The following is a 14,166-nucleotide window of genomic DNA, read 5'->3' on the forward strand; positions in this document are numbered from 1 at the left end:
TACTTTATGTTGATAATTAAAAATTTTTGCGTCCACAATTTCGTGGAAGAAAAATCTACGACTTCTTTCACATTTATAATATCCATTCGTACTTAGATTTACAAAAATGTAAAGCAAATATGAAACGAATTATAGATACGCGGCTTCGAATTTATAACGCCAACTTATTTTTCTACAATTTAAGTTTTCTTTTTTTCCCTTTTTTTTTCGTATTTTACATCCTATCACGCCATTATTTAATTAACGCGTTATTAAAACTTGCTGCGTAAAACTTGTGAATTCAAATCGGCTGATTAACTTCAAACTGGACGAAAGCGAATAATCTGTGCTTTAAAAAAAAAAATTTCGCCACCGAATATTTTGTCTGGATAGCAATGGCAGTTTGAACTTTCGAGAGTTCATTGACGAGCCCGTGGGCTTGTTCCGCATTAGTGACGCACGTGGAAGTTTCAGGGCAAACTTTCTAGCGGCGCTCGAAATGCAATCCTACTAAAATTATTGGCGCAGAAGTTTTTCGGATGCGGTGGGGAAAAAAAAAGAAAAAAAAAACGAACGAGGAGCAATGGAGGAGAATGTTCAATTAAATTTCATCATTGTGTCAGTTCAGAAACTTAGAATCGAAATATCGGCGCGACGCATTGTTGACAAGTCTCCCTTGACGATTGATCGGGTATTGCATTTATGTTTCTTTTTTAGCGAGCTCCTAACGAAATTTCAAAGCGCGTCGTAATTTTAGTTCTGCCGCGCGGCAGTTCCGAACGTTGGCCGCGCATTGAACGGAATATTCGTAGGATTGCGGTTCGCGTAGTGACGTCAAAGCCTCCCTTCGCTTCTTCTCGCTCGGCTACGTCCTTTGTGCGTTTGAGGTTTCATGGTTGATAAAAAGTATGGAGTAATGCAGAAGCAGATAGAGCGAGGGCGGAAAGAGTGAGGCAGTTTGGAGGGTTGAATCGCGAGAAAATGTTTCATGTGTTTCCTGCGCCGAGCCGGTCCGACGAGGTCAAACACTGACCAGCTTAGAGGTCCGCGGTGGACCGTGACTTTGCGGCTGTGCGAGAGAGACAAAGAGAAAAGAGAGAAAGAGAGAGAGAACTCGGTAGGGAGAACAAAAGTAACAAACTTCCAAGAGTATTTTCATGCTGATCGAAAAGCGAATATCGGTATTGGACTGCGCGTCATATACGACGGTCTTTTTAAAATTAAAAAGAGTAAGATTAACGAGGGGAAAAATTTTAAAACGTAAACATTCAATGTATTTAATTCGAAAATTTTAAAGAATAGACAAAGAAGAAAAAATTAAAAAGTAAAAAATGATTCGCGAGATTAATTCGCGAAAAAATTATTCTTAATGATTTTCGAGACAAACGTTTTGACCAATGGCTTTTCAAATAATTAAAGAGAAGTCGCGAAAAGCTAATGCAGGCGGTGGCTTGTATCGGTACACATAGAGAAAGGTAGAATGGCACGTAAGGATGAGATCACAAGGATCAGAGTTGGCTCAAAGCTACACAAGGGTGGTTACATTGGGATGCACACTTCTGACTGCATTTGCGTGTTTCCGAGCGGTATAGCGAGAGAGAGACGGATGGCGGTTAGGTCACCAACGCGAGATACAGGCCGCCGGTACACGATTGTTGCATTATTCGGGGGCCGCAGCTTTCGAACTTGCGGCGAAGCTGGCAACCTCATCTTCGCAACGCAGCCGGGACGAAGAGAAAGAATTAATCTCTTGAATGCATGCGGCCAATCCTAGCTTTCTGGTATTACCGGTCCTTCTTTTTTTTTTTTTTTTTTCCTGTCTGATATTCTTTCGCAATATTCCCTTCTTTACAACCGCGTCTTTAGCAACCGCGAAAAGAAAAATAACTTTCTCGGGGAGTTAATATTACCGAATAGTTATTTCTTTTTTTTTTTTAATAAAAAAAATGCCAGTTATCATTAATGTACATTATTAGTCTGCTAAATTAAATTTATGTATTTTGACGCGATTTAAAAGTAATTTTTTTTTTTTTCTTTTGTGGCAAATAGGCAAAATCGTGCGCTTGTTACAGTTGTTACAAATAACTGTGCAAACATATATACACCATTGTTATAGCCTCTTTTTTAATATACTTGAACGAACACGCTAGTAAGTTGAAATAGTGGAAGTAGAAGCTCTTCGGGTCGCACCGGCTTTTCTTAAAACGAGGCGGACACTCGCGTATATGCCGGAACTTCTACGGCCTCGACATTTCATTTCCGTCGATTGGACGGAAGTTTCTCTCTCTTTCTCTCTCTATACGAGCCGGGGTTACTCTCGCGAAGTGAACAAACACGAAGGAAAAAAAGCAAAGAAAGGAGCAAGAGACGATAGAAAGCGAACAACGACGACGACGATGACGACAATAGCGACAGCGATGATGACGATAATGCATAAAGAAAATCAAAAGGCTTGGAGGATGAAAATACACGTTGGAAATTAAAATTCTCTTTTTCGTTAACTACAGCGACTTTAGCGTAAATAAACGACTCTTTAAAAAAAAATACCACGTTAATTAAAAAAATAAGAAAAAGAAAGAAATTTTTAATTATCATTACATTAACATTTTTACGTAAATATATAATAATTACATTTGCATGAAACGAATACATTTTGAACATTATCGACAATAAACGCAAAACGTTTTATCGCGCTGAATTCGTAGATAATTTTATATTCCCAACGAGCCGAGTGCATATCGTATAAAAGATTTATTGGCTTTGATAACAAATCCACGTAATATCTTTAAGCTTTCATCGTTACGTTGGAAAAGGGATATCGGGGCTAATGGAGCAGATTGCATCAGGCACCAAGCCACGCCAAATTTAGCGTTGCGGAATCCGGCCCAAACACGACCGAAATAAATAGTAATCATCTTAATCAACGAATCCTACTATTAGAACGTAATGTAGAAAGACAATCAGGAAAGATTTTCTCATGTCGTTATTACAAAAATCATAAATTATTGCTTTCAAATTTGCAAAAAAAAAAAAAAAAATTATAATTGTCAAGAATAAGCTGATAGAAACAGAATATTACGTATTTAATTTTATTAATTGCAGGATCATTAATTGTTTCGAATATATGTATACTTTGTTAATGCATCGTTAATTGAGGAGCATGATTTACCGCAATAGATCGCAGAAGACCTCGAAATTCGTTGCCTAAGTACGCTTGGCATGATTTCGTTTATTTCTGTGTCTAATAGACGCGAGTCCTTCGCGCTTCTGACGTATCAAACTAAGACCGTTCCTAAGTTACTAATTATAAGTGTGCTATATTTGGACAGGTTACCGATATATTCTGGCATTGATGGTAGATAGTTGCTCTACCTTTCATTAGAATACTTTTAAATTATCGAACATAATTTACCATAATTTACCGCCACGTTAATACCTCATGATTTTAATCCTTGTGCCACAAATACGAAATTATTTTAAGATGTAATTAATCTTATGTTTAATTTATACGTATAAATAATATTGAGATAGAAATTATATAAATTTAATACCAAGTAATTGGAATGAGCGAGGTAAGAGGGTAAATTCGAAAATGTTCCAGTAAATAATAAAGTAATTTACCGTTGTGCTATTTTTACGAAATTATTCCGAATACGTCAACTATAAAATTTTGATATATCGTTCCACGCTGTTGCAGGGAGAGAGAGAGTTGTTTTTCTCGTTCGTATTTTAAAACCGATAGATTTATCATTGTTTTTCTATTTTTGTTTTTTTTCCCTTTTTTTTGCAGTGGTCTTCTTTGACACTTCTGCAAAGTTAGCACCCTATTTTTAAAATTCCAATATAATTGATAAGGCTTTTTCTCAAAAAGTTTTACAATTCCCACCCGTCACATTTACGAAAAGTAATATTCAACGCGCGAGCGATTAATTGTACTCGAACCTACGACTGAATTATCGAATCGCTTATCGTGATTTCCCTTTAATTCAAAATTCTCTGAACGATAAAAAGAAAACCCGAGGGGGAAAGCTGCCCGGGCGAATAAAGAAAGATACGTATCTCGGGCAATAATCTCGCGCGCGAGAAATCATATATCGGATACGGAGAGTTAAAACATTAATCGTTTCGGCGTCTCGTACATTTTCGCACGGCTTGCTCCGGACGCTCGCAGCCGCGAGACGTGATACACTTTGACGTCATCAATATTGAATTCAACAGACCGGGGTTAACGGAGGTTAACTCGCTCGTCTACGCACGAGTTACCATCTTTCTGCTTTCTACTCTTCCCCGTCGTAGTCGACGATGTCGCAATTGCACGGCCAGACTTCGATAATAAATCGCGATCTATTGCATAGCGCGTCTCGTTCGTCCGCGTCGTAATTCAAAAGCGCAGTTCCCATTATTTGTCAGTGGACAGGTGAATTATAACGTACGAGTACGAACTCGATGTCTATAAAGTCCCTCTGTCTTTAGATGACGGAGTATCAAGCGGGGAGTTCTCTTTGAGCGAACGAAATGAGTTGCACCGCGCGCATATACTTTCTACCTGCGAACCTATCGATTGAGTTTTTTTCCGTTTTTTCTTTTTATCTTTTTTTTTTTTACGAAAAGCACGATGGAGTTGCAGCGTGCGGTAATATACAGCTTCCTTTCGAATTTTCTTATTTTAACCGGGATAGAAGTGTAAACGTAGAAAGTCGATTGGCGCCGAACTTTTTCGATGAGTATTGCTTGTATAGAAATCGAGGCGAAAGACGGGATCTCGCGTTGAGCCGTTTAGTTTTAAAGTAGCGCAACTCAAGTTTGAAAAATGCTCACATCGATTTGTGTTTGCACGCTACTTGAATTTATCGCGTTTCGAAACTTTTATTTACGCCACTTTGAAAGCAAACAGCTCAATCAGTCGATTTCAATGCGTCAAAGAATTCGCAGTCGATTGAAAAACTTCCTATAATAATTGCAATTGAATGGAGCCTTGCAACGAGTAGATAACCGGCTAATGCGAGCTAAATTTCTATTTTAAAAAGGAGACGCGGAGGTCTAAATTGTCGACGCTTTTTCGCTATGTTAATTTGCCCTCCCGCTTGACACACTTTGTGTCCAGTAAAATGTCCGCTTAATTTTCATCATCTCGTTCGTTTTAATTTTTTATTTTTTATTTTTAATTATTTTGTTAATTTTAGTTACTATTATTTTTCTACGCGTAATATGTTTTATAACCGGAACGCTTTGTGAAAAAAAGAAACATGCGACTCACCGTTCGATGCGCAGCAGCGGAGTTGACGATACTGCAAAGATGATCTGTAACAAACAAATAAACAATTTAATGTAGAGACGGATAATAACTTTCACTGTTGAAAGAAAAATTTATATGCATCTTTAATTAGTTTAGCAATTAAATAATAAAAAATAAAGTTTTCGTTTATCGAAATGGTAAAAGTATTAATTTTATGAAGAGAAAAAAAAGGATCCTTACCAAAACGTTGCTCCGCCGAAGCAGGATGCCTTTCCGAGGCCTCCTCCTCCTCTCAGTTGAGAGTGTCGAGTCGTCCTTCCGCGCACAAGAAACTCGCGAGAATCGCGACCGTGAATTTAAAATCGCGAAACTACTACTAATTTAACACTATTTATCGCGCGATGCTATCACGACACTCCCGTTTGAAAACAAAATCGTATTATAAAATCACCCGCCCGAATACTATGCGACACTACCGTAAAAACGACCGACGAACCGGCTGCGGTTCGTTTAAATAGTAATATCGGCGGTGACGGCACTTTGAATTCTCCTTGGCACTTTTATCTGTAACAAAGAAATAAAGATTTTCATTGTAGAGATGTTAAAATATTTATCATTACTTTAAAAAAAATCTATACGCGTTTTTAAGTTAATTTATTAATGAAATAATTTAAAAACTTTTTTCTGGTTGTCTAAACGGCAAATCTATTAATTTTGTATAGACAAAAAAATGATTCTTACCTTCCGAGTGGCTCCGCAATGCCCGATGCCCTTCCTGAGCCTCCTCCTCCTCTCAGATCGTCTAGTATAGTCCGGGATCCTCCTTCGATGCATGAGACATTCGCGAAAGATCTCTCCCAAGATAAATCCGACGAACAGACTGCGGTTCGTATATTAGTTATCGGCAACAACGGCACTTGAGCTCCTCCTCAGGGTCGGTCTTCATCTGAAACAGAATAAAAATTTATTTCGTTAGCATTATGATTAATATTCCAGGATGTTGAGTCTGCCCGCCGTGACGAAATCGTACCTATAATTGTACTTTACCAGTGCAGAATATCGGTCGCACAACTTACATTCACGTTAGCTAATTTTTTACAAGCAGAGAATGAAGTTATTTATCAACGCGTAACTGCTCCGGTTGACTATGTACTCGACCGGCTCGACTAAAACAGCGCCAAGGTGATCGCCAGATGACGTGACCATTGCGCGACTCACCTACTGCAACATGAGCCACGTACGCCCGCACGAGCTATGTACACATGTCGCGACCTCTGCTGTTTTCTTCTCGTTACGCAGCGATCTCGCACGAAAGAATTTTCCACACACGGCCGGTAGAAATAAATCCGCGACCGACTTGCTCTCGAAACCCGGTCGAAAAGAGCCTAATCACTTGCTCGGAATTATCGGCTATTGTTCCAAGGACACGATTGTAATATACGCGTAAATGGGAATAAAACTTACTTTTGTGGAATAGGAACTTTTCACAAGGAGTCTCCACATGCCAAGCACTCCTTGGAGAAGTTAACCCGTGCCTAATTACGTCGTGCGTCGCATGTGCGTAATACTTCCGGTGCAGGTGGCTTGTCTCCTGTGTAGGTGCTGCGTGTACGGTCGCCGGCGTGGGAGAGAGTGAGAGCGGTAGCGCGGCTCGGCGCTCGGCGCCCGCTTCCCCCACCCTAGCACCCTCTCCTCGCTTCTCTCACCCCGCGTGCAGTTTAACGCGCTGTAAAAAGATTTAAACGCCGAATATTATTTCGAATCTTATTTTTAATGTATCACGAATTTTTGATTGGTAGATACGTCACGGTACTCGCGAATTAGATCAATTATCTCTGCTTTTCGCAATCAAGCTAAAGAAATTAATATAATTAACGTCTGAATGTACATGTAAATTATATTTAAGGAAAAATTATACACGCATATTCGTGGCTCGTTGCTAAACATTTTTTAATGTAAATTAATGTTCTTTTTTAACGTATGGAGAAGTAAGAATAATCGAAGCGCGCTTTACAGTGACTAAGAAAAGTAAAAGTCCGAACGGTGCTCCTGCCTGCGAATATGAGAATTAAAGATGAGACTCGGGGGAGAGAAGGTTCTCTCTCTCAACTGGATAAATGAATGCTTCGCGATCATCATGTGCGTTCCTCCATTACATATTCCCGACACTTATTAGAAGGCCCTACATTCCATCCTGATAAACGGGAGGCCGAACCGACTTGAGCGAACCGGCTTTGTTAAGGCTCGATTTTACGCGAGCGCATGTAACGCGTAACTCTGGAAGCACGCTCGATATTTATACCTTCCGTCCTGTGTTTTGCTATCGCTTTTGCTCGTTTCTTCGGTGAACGTGGCGAATATTTCGTAGTAGAAGAGAAGAAAGGGTTGAACGCGCCGTCGATTGCGACCGAAGCGCGCACGCTACAGAAATCGGATTAAGAAATCGAGCTGGATATTGCATTTTTGATCGGGTTTCGCCGGTTCGTAACCGGCCGGGGTTTCCTATTGGGCTGAATTATTAAATTCAATTTTTCGAGTACTGAGAGATTTGAATTATTAAGACGGCCTTGGCACGAAGACTTTCTTTGCAATCGTGACCGTCTGTCTCCTTTCTTCTCCTTTCTTTCCTCCGCCTTTCATATCTGGTATCATATTTTTTTACAGCATCAAGAAACAGAATATAATATTTCGTATATATCTATTATCCTTTTCGTTGGTTTTTATTATTTGAATATTTCGTAATTCATTCTTTAGTCAATTTTATTTTAATTGAAACATAATTCACGCTTTATAAACAATTTCTTTTTTAATAAGTATTAAAGAGATTTTCAATTATTAGCTTCAAAACTATTATTATAATTTTTTAGCTATTTAATTTTAATCTTCCAACTGTATATCAATTTTTTTTAAATATTAATATTATTGATTAATATTTTAAACAGTTTTACATTTGACTTTAAGGTACGAAAATAATTCTCAATCAAATTATTTCATATTTTGTTTGGAAATAATTAATAACTGAAAGTCAGATTGTCTCTTAATGGCAATGTTGGTGAAAAATAAATCGATAAACCCCAAAACTGTTTTCGGAAAGAAGACGAGATTCCCGATACCGCTCAGCTGTGAAACAAACGTACGGAGGGGAATCGGCAATCGGGGGACGATCGGGGAAAGGTGGAAGCTGGGAAGGGAAGAATCTTCACCGGCTAGTTTTCCGCGCGATTTACCGCGAGAAACCCGAGAAAGGATTGAGAGCCCGAGATTGGAAGGAGTTGAGCGACGCGGAAGTGGAAGCCGGAGTGGATCGGAGGTACGGGGAGGAGACAGAGCCGAAAACGAAAAAGCTTGCAGCGAGAGCTTCTTAAGTGGGCAGTACTAGTTGCGAAGACACAGGTACACGGGTTTTAGAGCGGGTGAGGTTCAGGTTGCAGACGACGGGGTGCGGGATCGGCTGGGTGCGCGATATAAGGAAAACGCGGAACAGTAGCTTAGCGATAGGTATTATCGTATGAGAATCTCTCATCGAGTCCAATAGTTCGAGCGCGCGGATGTGGAATAAAGCTCATCAGGGATTCAGCCCGCAATCCGCATTCGATGAATTAAAGATGTCGCCGGGAGTAACAAGAATGGAACTCTGTCTCGTTTCTCCGCGGGGTCGCCTTTCCCGCACTCTCCGGAGCCCCTCCCCGACCCCGCTGCATTGCCGATTTCCCGATTCCCGCGGAGTCGTAGGGTGCTTATCCGCCTTATTACGAATAGAATTAACCTCTACTAGAGAGATAGCGGTCAAATATTATCGATCTTAAAGTCGAATAACGGAGTTCTGTTAGAAAAGAGGTCATTTAATTCGAATGAGGTATTTTATATTTCTTTATCGTTTGTCAAAAGGTTGTTTTCTGTTACAAACGTTTAATTTGCTATATTAAAAATAATGTTGGGAAAAAAAATTTATAAAAGATAATTTTTTTTTTTAATTAATTACTTTAATACTTAATTTATTTAAGGGATATATATTTATCTTTATCTATTTTTATAAACACGTGCGGCCGACAAGTAAAGTAATCTTAACGATAGCGATGTGAAATATCTACATGACTTAGCAGGTGCATTAAAATAATGATTTCATCAAGTAGCCCCGAGATTCTCATATCGATACTGTCTCTAAGTATAAATCTGCGATTCAGATTTCTCTTTGTACACGCTCGCCTATTTTACCCTGAATGCAGTGGGCGCTATTTGTTAAGTTAATCGCCGCAGGCCGCAAGCTTGTCGCTGGGCTTGATCAGCCTCGAGTGACGCGAAATAAAGATCAAGAGGGACGGCGGGCGGCGGGGTGTTCTCGAGAACGGGGGAGAGAGAGTGCCATCAAGAAAATCAGTCGCGGTCAGCGAAAGCGCGCGCGGCGACGCTTCGCAGCAAAGTGTCAGCAGAAAAGCCGGGGGTCTTGGGCGACAAAGAGCCCGAGTGGGTCTCGTAGAAAAGAAAGGTAAGAGGGGAAGAAACTGGGCGAAAAGGGTGGCTCAAAGAAAGAGAAAGAAAGCATCAAAGTGGTCGTACCTGCGTGGTTGCCATCATTAGGATGGTGGGCCATAGCTGCAATGCGGGCACCCATACGATCGAGTAGATGGAAGAGGGGTGCTGTATGCCTGCCGCGGGTGCATACTATGCACCAACTATACATTTTTTTTCTTTCTCCCTTCTTCTCTTTCTCTCTCTATTTTTCTCCCTCTCTCTTCCTCTCTTTTTCTTTTTCTCTTTTTGCCGTATGCATCTTCCTTGCTTGCTCTCTCGCAATGCATCAACTACGGCACTATCGCGAATCCTGGAAGCCGGGTTGGCTCGCGGCCAGGTAGGCTCCAGGTTCTGTCGTTCCTCTTACGTCTCGGTCCCGCTTTACGCTCGTAGAGAATCAACCCCCGTTTATTACTATCCCCTTCGTGGTATTCGGCTGCTTTACTATTTGAATTAATCCTTTATAATCCGGAATAAATATTCACCGCTACTTGCGAAACAAATACTAAGACTAGTAATTAAGCTAAAAAAAAAAAAAACAAATTTACATTATATATGCATAAAAGTGTGATTGATTTAACGTAATATAATTGACAATTAATTACCCGACACGTAATATTAATCCAGCATCTGCGGGTAACATTTCGATTGGTTAATTCGTGATGTGCGAGGTCAGTCTGAGAGAAAGAAAGAAAATAATAAAAAAAAAGAAATAAAAAAAAAAGGGGGAAGCATTTTCGGTCCGTCTCTAAAAAGAGCTATAGCGATTTGAAATTGGTTCTCTCTTTGCCGCCGGGCTATTCGTTCGATTCCCTCGCGGCTCGTCCGATCGGCACGCTACGATTCCAGCCGGACCCCAAGTGTACGCTTACGTTACCGTTAATGGCTCGTCGCTGTGCAAGAAGACAGTCACGACGGACAGACGGCACGATCTTTTTGGAACGCTGGTACGTTCGCCAAAATAGACGCCGGCATGCGAGAGCACCTCGAAGTAGGAGACGCGGCGTTCCGGTCCGCGGCGTCTTCTCCCGCGGGAACGCGGAGACGGGAAAATTTTCATGCGCCGGCCAACTCGATATTTATTTATTTACCAGATGTGCATAACGTCGTGCCCGCATGATTGTTCGTGCACCTGACCGGCGGAGGTTTGTTGAACCTGATCTTAAACGCGGAAGGCTCACGACAACTCGGCCGACACACTCGTCGCTTATTGAACTCCTCTCCGCGCAATAAATTAACATAGTCAGGTTAAATATTAATATTATCGCTAATGAAATCGGAAACTCGCTATTTTGATCGTATTGATTAATAATTACGATATTTTGGGAATGATATAACAACGGCTAATGACAATTTAAGGATTATTTGATGTATCACGATGAAGAATTTATCATGTTGATTCGCTAACGGAGCTTTAATTGATCGCATTTTCCTCCAATTGAACTTATCGCGTTTGATCCGGCGTTGTCACTAGTGACATTTGAATAATTACCCGGCATGCGATTATGTTAATCGGAAATGAAGAAATATAATGTACGAGCAGAGCGTATTAATGAGAAGATAATTAATGTAACGCATTGGCGTAAGAATTTTCTACGATTAAAAATTGATTCATCAGCCTGTCAACAAAATTATATTAATGGTATTAATATTATTTTATGGCGGGCAGCCTCGGGCGTCTTGAGTTGGCGCTCGAAATTTTGTCTGCCACCTGCAATGTTTATTCGATAATTCACGCAAAGACGTATTTATGTGCATCCGCGTAATGTCTTTGACAGCACCGCTGTGTCACATTTATCGATGGCGCGCGCGAACCTTGTATTTGCAGATAGGTCGCCGAGTATTCGCCACTAATTCTGGTACGCTCGGATACAGAAATAGAAGTTTATTATTGACTTAGCATGAGTTTCATAATGTTTTTTTTAGAGGTAACTAAACTACACGACTTGCGTACGAAGGATGAAAATAGCGGGATGTCATTTGTCACATTTTCTTGTATTAAAATAATTAAAAATAAAAAAAAAAAAAGAAGGCGGCTTGAATTAACTTGAGATCGGCAATTTGATATTACATCGTAGACTTGTTTAAATTTGAACGAATTCGATGAAATATAATAACGTGTCGAATATGTTTTTTTTTTTTTTTTTTTAAATTATCTATTTCTTTTTTGTGTGATTATTACTTTATGAATTACGTTTTTAATTTTTACTGCGGTTACGTTCTACGACGAATTATTGAATCACGTACTGTTATTAGATAATATTTAATTGATGCAGTCTAATGAATATCAAGAATTTCGTCGTGCATGATCGTAGTATATCGAATTAGAATTCTCTTCGCCTCGGCGAGTCGCGACATTATAACAGCGCGGCAATATGCCAGTATCGTGACCCGTTGCCGAAGATGTGACATCCCCGTCGACAAGAATCTCATCCCGCGGGTAATAGAGAGCGAAGAGTCTTCTTTTTGCCCCGGAGGTATCACGACGTCATTAATATAGCCATGGGACGCTCGCCGGAGACTCTCTATCTCTCACCCGCTCGTTTCTGCCGGGAACAGGCGTGCAGTAACTCCGCGTTTATTCAAATGATGCTTTAGGTTGAGCCTTGAGCGTCCTTTGGCGAAGGATAAGTAATCCTGGCAGATTCGCGAGAGGCGTAACTCGAGGAAGAAGCGAAAAAAGAAGCGCGACTGGAGATCGGCGACGGTGGGAGGAAAAGGTACGTTCGAGGGTCAGGGATAAGATAGCGGGAAGGAAAAGGAAAGAGAGATCGAGCGAGAGAAACGAGAATACCGTGAAGACGCGATAGAAACGGGGGCGAAGGAAGATAGAGAAGACGAAGGGACGAGGAGAAAGAGGCGGACAAGGCCATTCGTTTCAATGAACGGCCCTCCGGTACGGGGGAGAACCGCCTCTTCGCCCTTTCTCATCCCGTATCCTCTCTAGCTCCTAGGGGATCCGGGAGATAGGATAGGATAGAACTCGGTATATAGGACTTTATGCGAGTCTTCTCTGAATAGAAAAACACTCGAGCAGAGACCGGCGCGCACCGTGCTTGGCTCCGTCTCTCTTGTACGGGCGGCATCTCCCGCTACTCTTCAGCCTCCTGGCATCTCTTCCGAGATTCCTCTCTAGCGGTGAATCTCATTTGAATGGAGCCCGCCACCTCGCCGCCTCTTCTTCCGTCATTGACTACCGCGTGGATAGTCGATTCTACAGCTTCCCCGTGGTACGGCGAGACCAATATGCTCCGAAGCACGTTGCGGCGCAACGCGAGGCGAAGAGCTGGGGAGAATGAAGAGGTCTACGGCGAGCAAAGGTCGCATCAAGCAGCCGCGGATTTAGAAACGGAAGTTTCGGATTAGCCACGTTCTTTGGACAAATCTTTAGAAGCTATCGAGAGACTTCTTACACCTCTCTCTTCAGAGCTGCATTCGCATTCGGTGAAACAAAAGTTTCAACTTCAAGTTTAAACAATTCTTAAGACAGCTTGGATGCAACCAGCAATCCGAAACCGTTATTTATTCTATGTTAAAAAAAAAAAAGAAAGAAGTTTCGTCTGTCTGTCTTTTAGAGATATAAAGTTTTACAATCGTGTTTTTTTTTTTTTTTTGCAAATCCTACGTTTTTTTTTTTTTATGAATATTGAACGTAACTGTCTTCGAAATATGAAATATGCAATAAAATGTATACTTTATATTTGTGCGTAAAACGTAGTATAAACGCGTTATGTACGAACAACTGCATTTTACGTTAAGATATATAAAATATAAGTTTGCAAACTCAGCAGAAACGCGGCATTCTTTTGCCGAAGAAAACTGTGGTTGGCACATTACCAATGCAAAATGCAATACAATGCATGCCACTTCGGCAAATTCACCGCTCGTAAACTCTTTAACTGTAATTTCTTCCTCTATTCCAGATAAAACTTTAAGCTTTATCGTATCGTAAAAAAAAAAGAGAAAAAAAAAGAAACGCAATTGAAAACATTTATATATTATCTGCTTTTTTGGAAAACGTACTGTACGCGCGGGAGTCCTTCGGTTGTACGTTAGAAAATGCGGTCTCGTCTCTCCCTGTTTATTCCATTTGTATATATACTCAGTTAATCAACTGACTACTACTGTAACAAGTAAACTGCAGTTCTGTTTGCTTTCAACACTATAAATTACTGCATTCTTGAGAGAGGAGTTAAAGAAAGTTACAAGTAAACATTCCATTTCCCCCGAGCACTTCTTCATTCGGAGCCGACGACGTATCGCTCCAGCTTCCGTTTCGTTGCCATTCGGGACAGGGTAGAGTTCTGGGGCTGAGTAAGCTGGCCGCGTCATCGGCAGAGGGCCAAGGCACGAGCGGCTACCTTCCCGGGAAGCGGCTGGAACGAGAATGCGAGACGACCGAGGGCCGCGCGTGAAAAATAAGTTGTGCCGGGGAACAA

General features: G+C 40.9%; 1 protein-coding gene and 1 long non-coding RNA gene across 10 annotated transcripts in view; one reads left to right on the forward strand and one right to left on the reverse strand.

The window, feature by feature from the left end:
• Rbp6 (RNA-binding protein 6) overlaps nucleotides 1-14,166 on the forward strand; it is a 531,138-nt gene that overhangs the window by 200,477 nt on the left and 316,495 nt on the right. The gene's annotated exons all lie outside the window — the stretch shown is intronic.
• LOC139103445 (uncharacterized) lies at nucleotides 4,673-8,749 on the reverse strand. Its single transcript, XR_011545890.1, has 3 exons — nucleotides 6,680-8,749; nucleotides 5,957-6,161; nucleotides 4,673-5,779 (listed from the first exon to the last, which is right to left on the reverse strand). It is a non-coding gene; the product is annotated as an uncharacterized lncRNA (long non-coding RNA).

This window comes from Cardiocondyla obscurior, linkage group LG06 (genome assembly GCF_019399895.1).
Source record: "Cardiocondyla obscurior isolate alpha-2009 linkage group LG06, Cobs3.1, whole genome shotgun sequence".
In the NCBI taxonomy this organism is placed as follows: Eukaryota; Metazoa; Arthropoda; class Insecta; order Hymenoptera; family Formicidae; genus Cardiocondyla; species Cardiocondyla obscurior.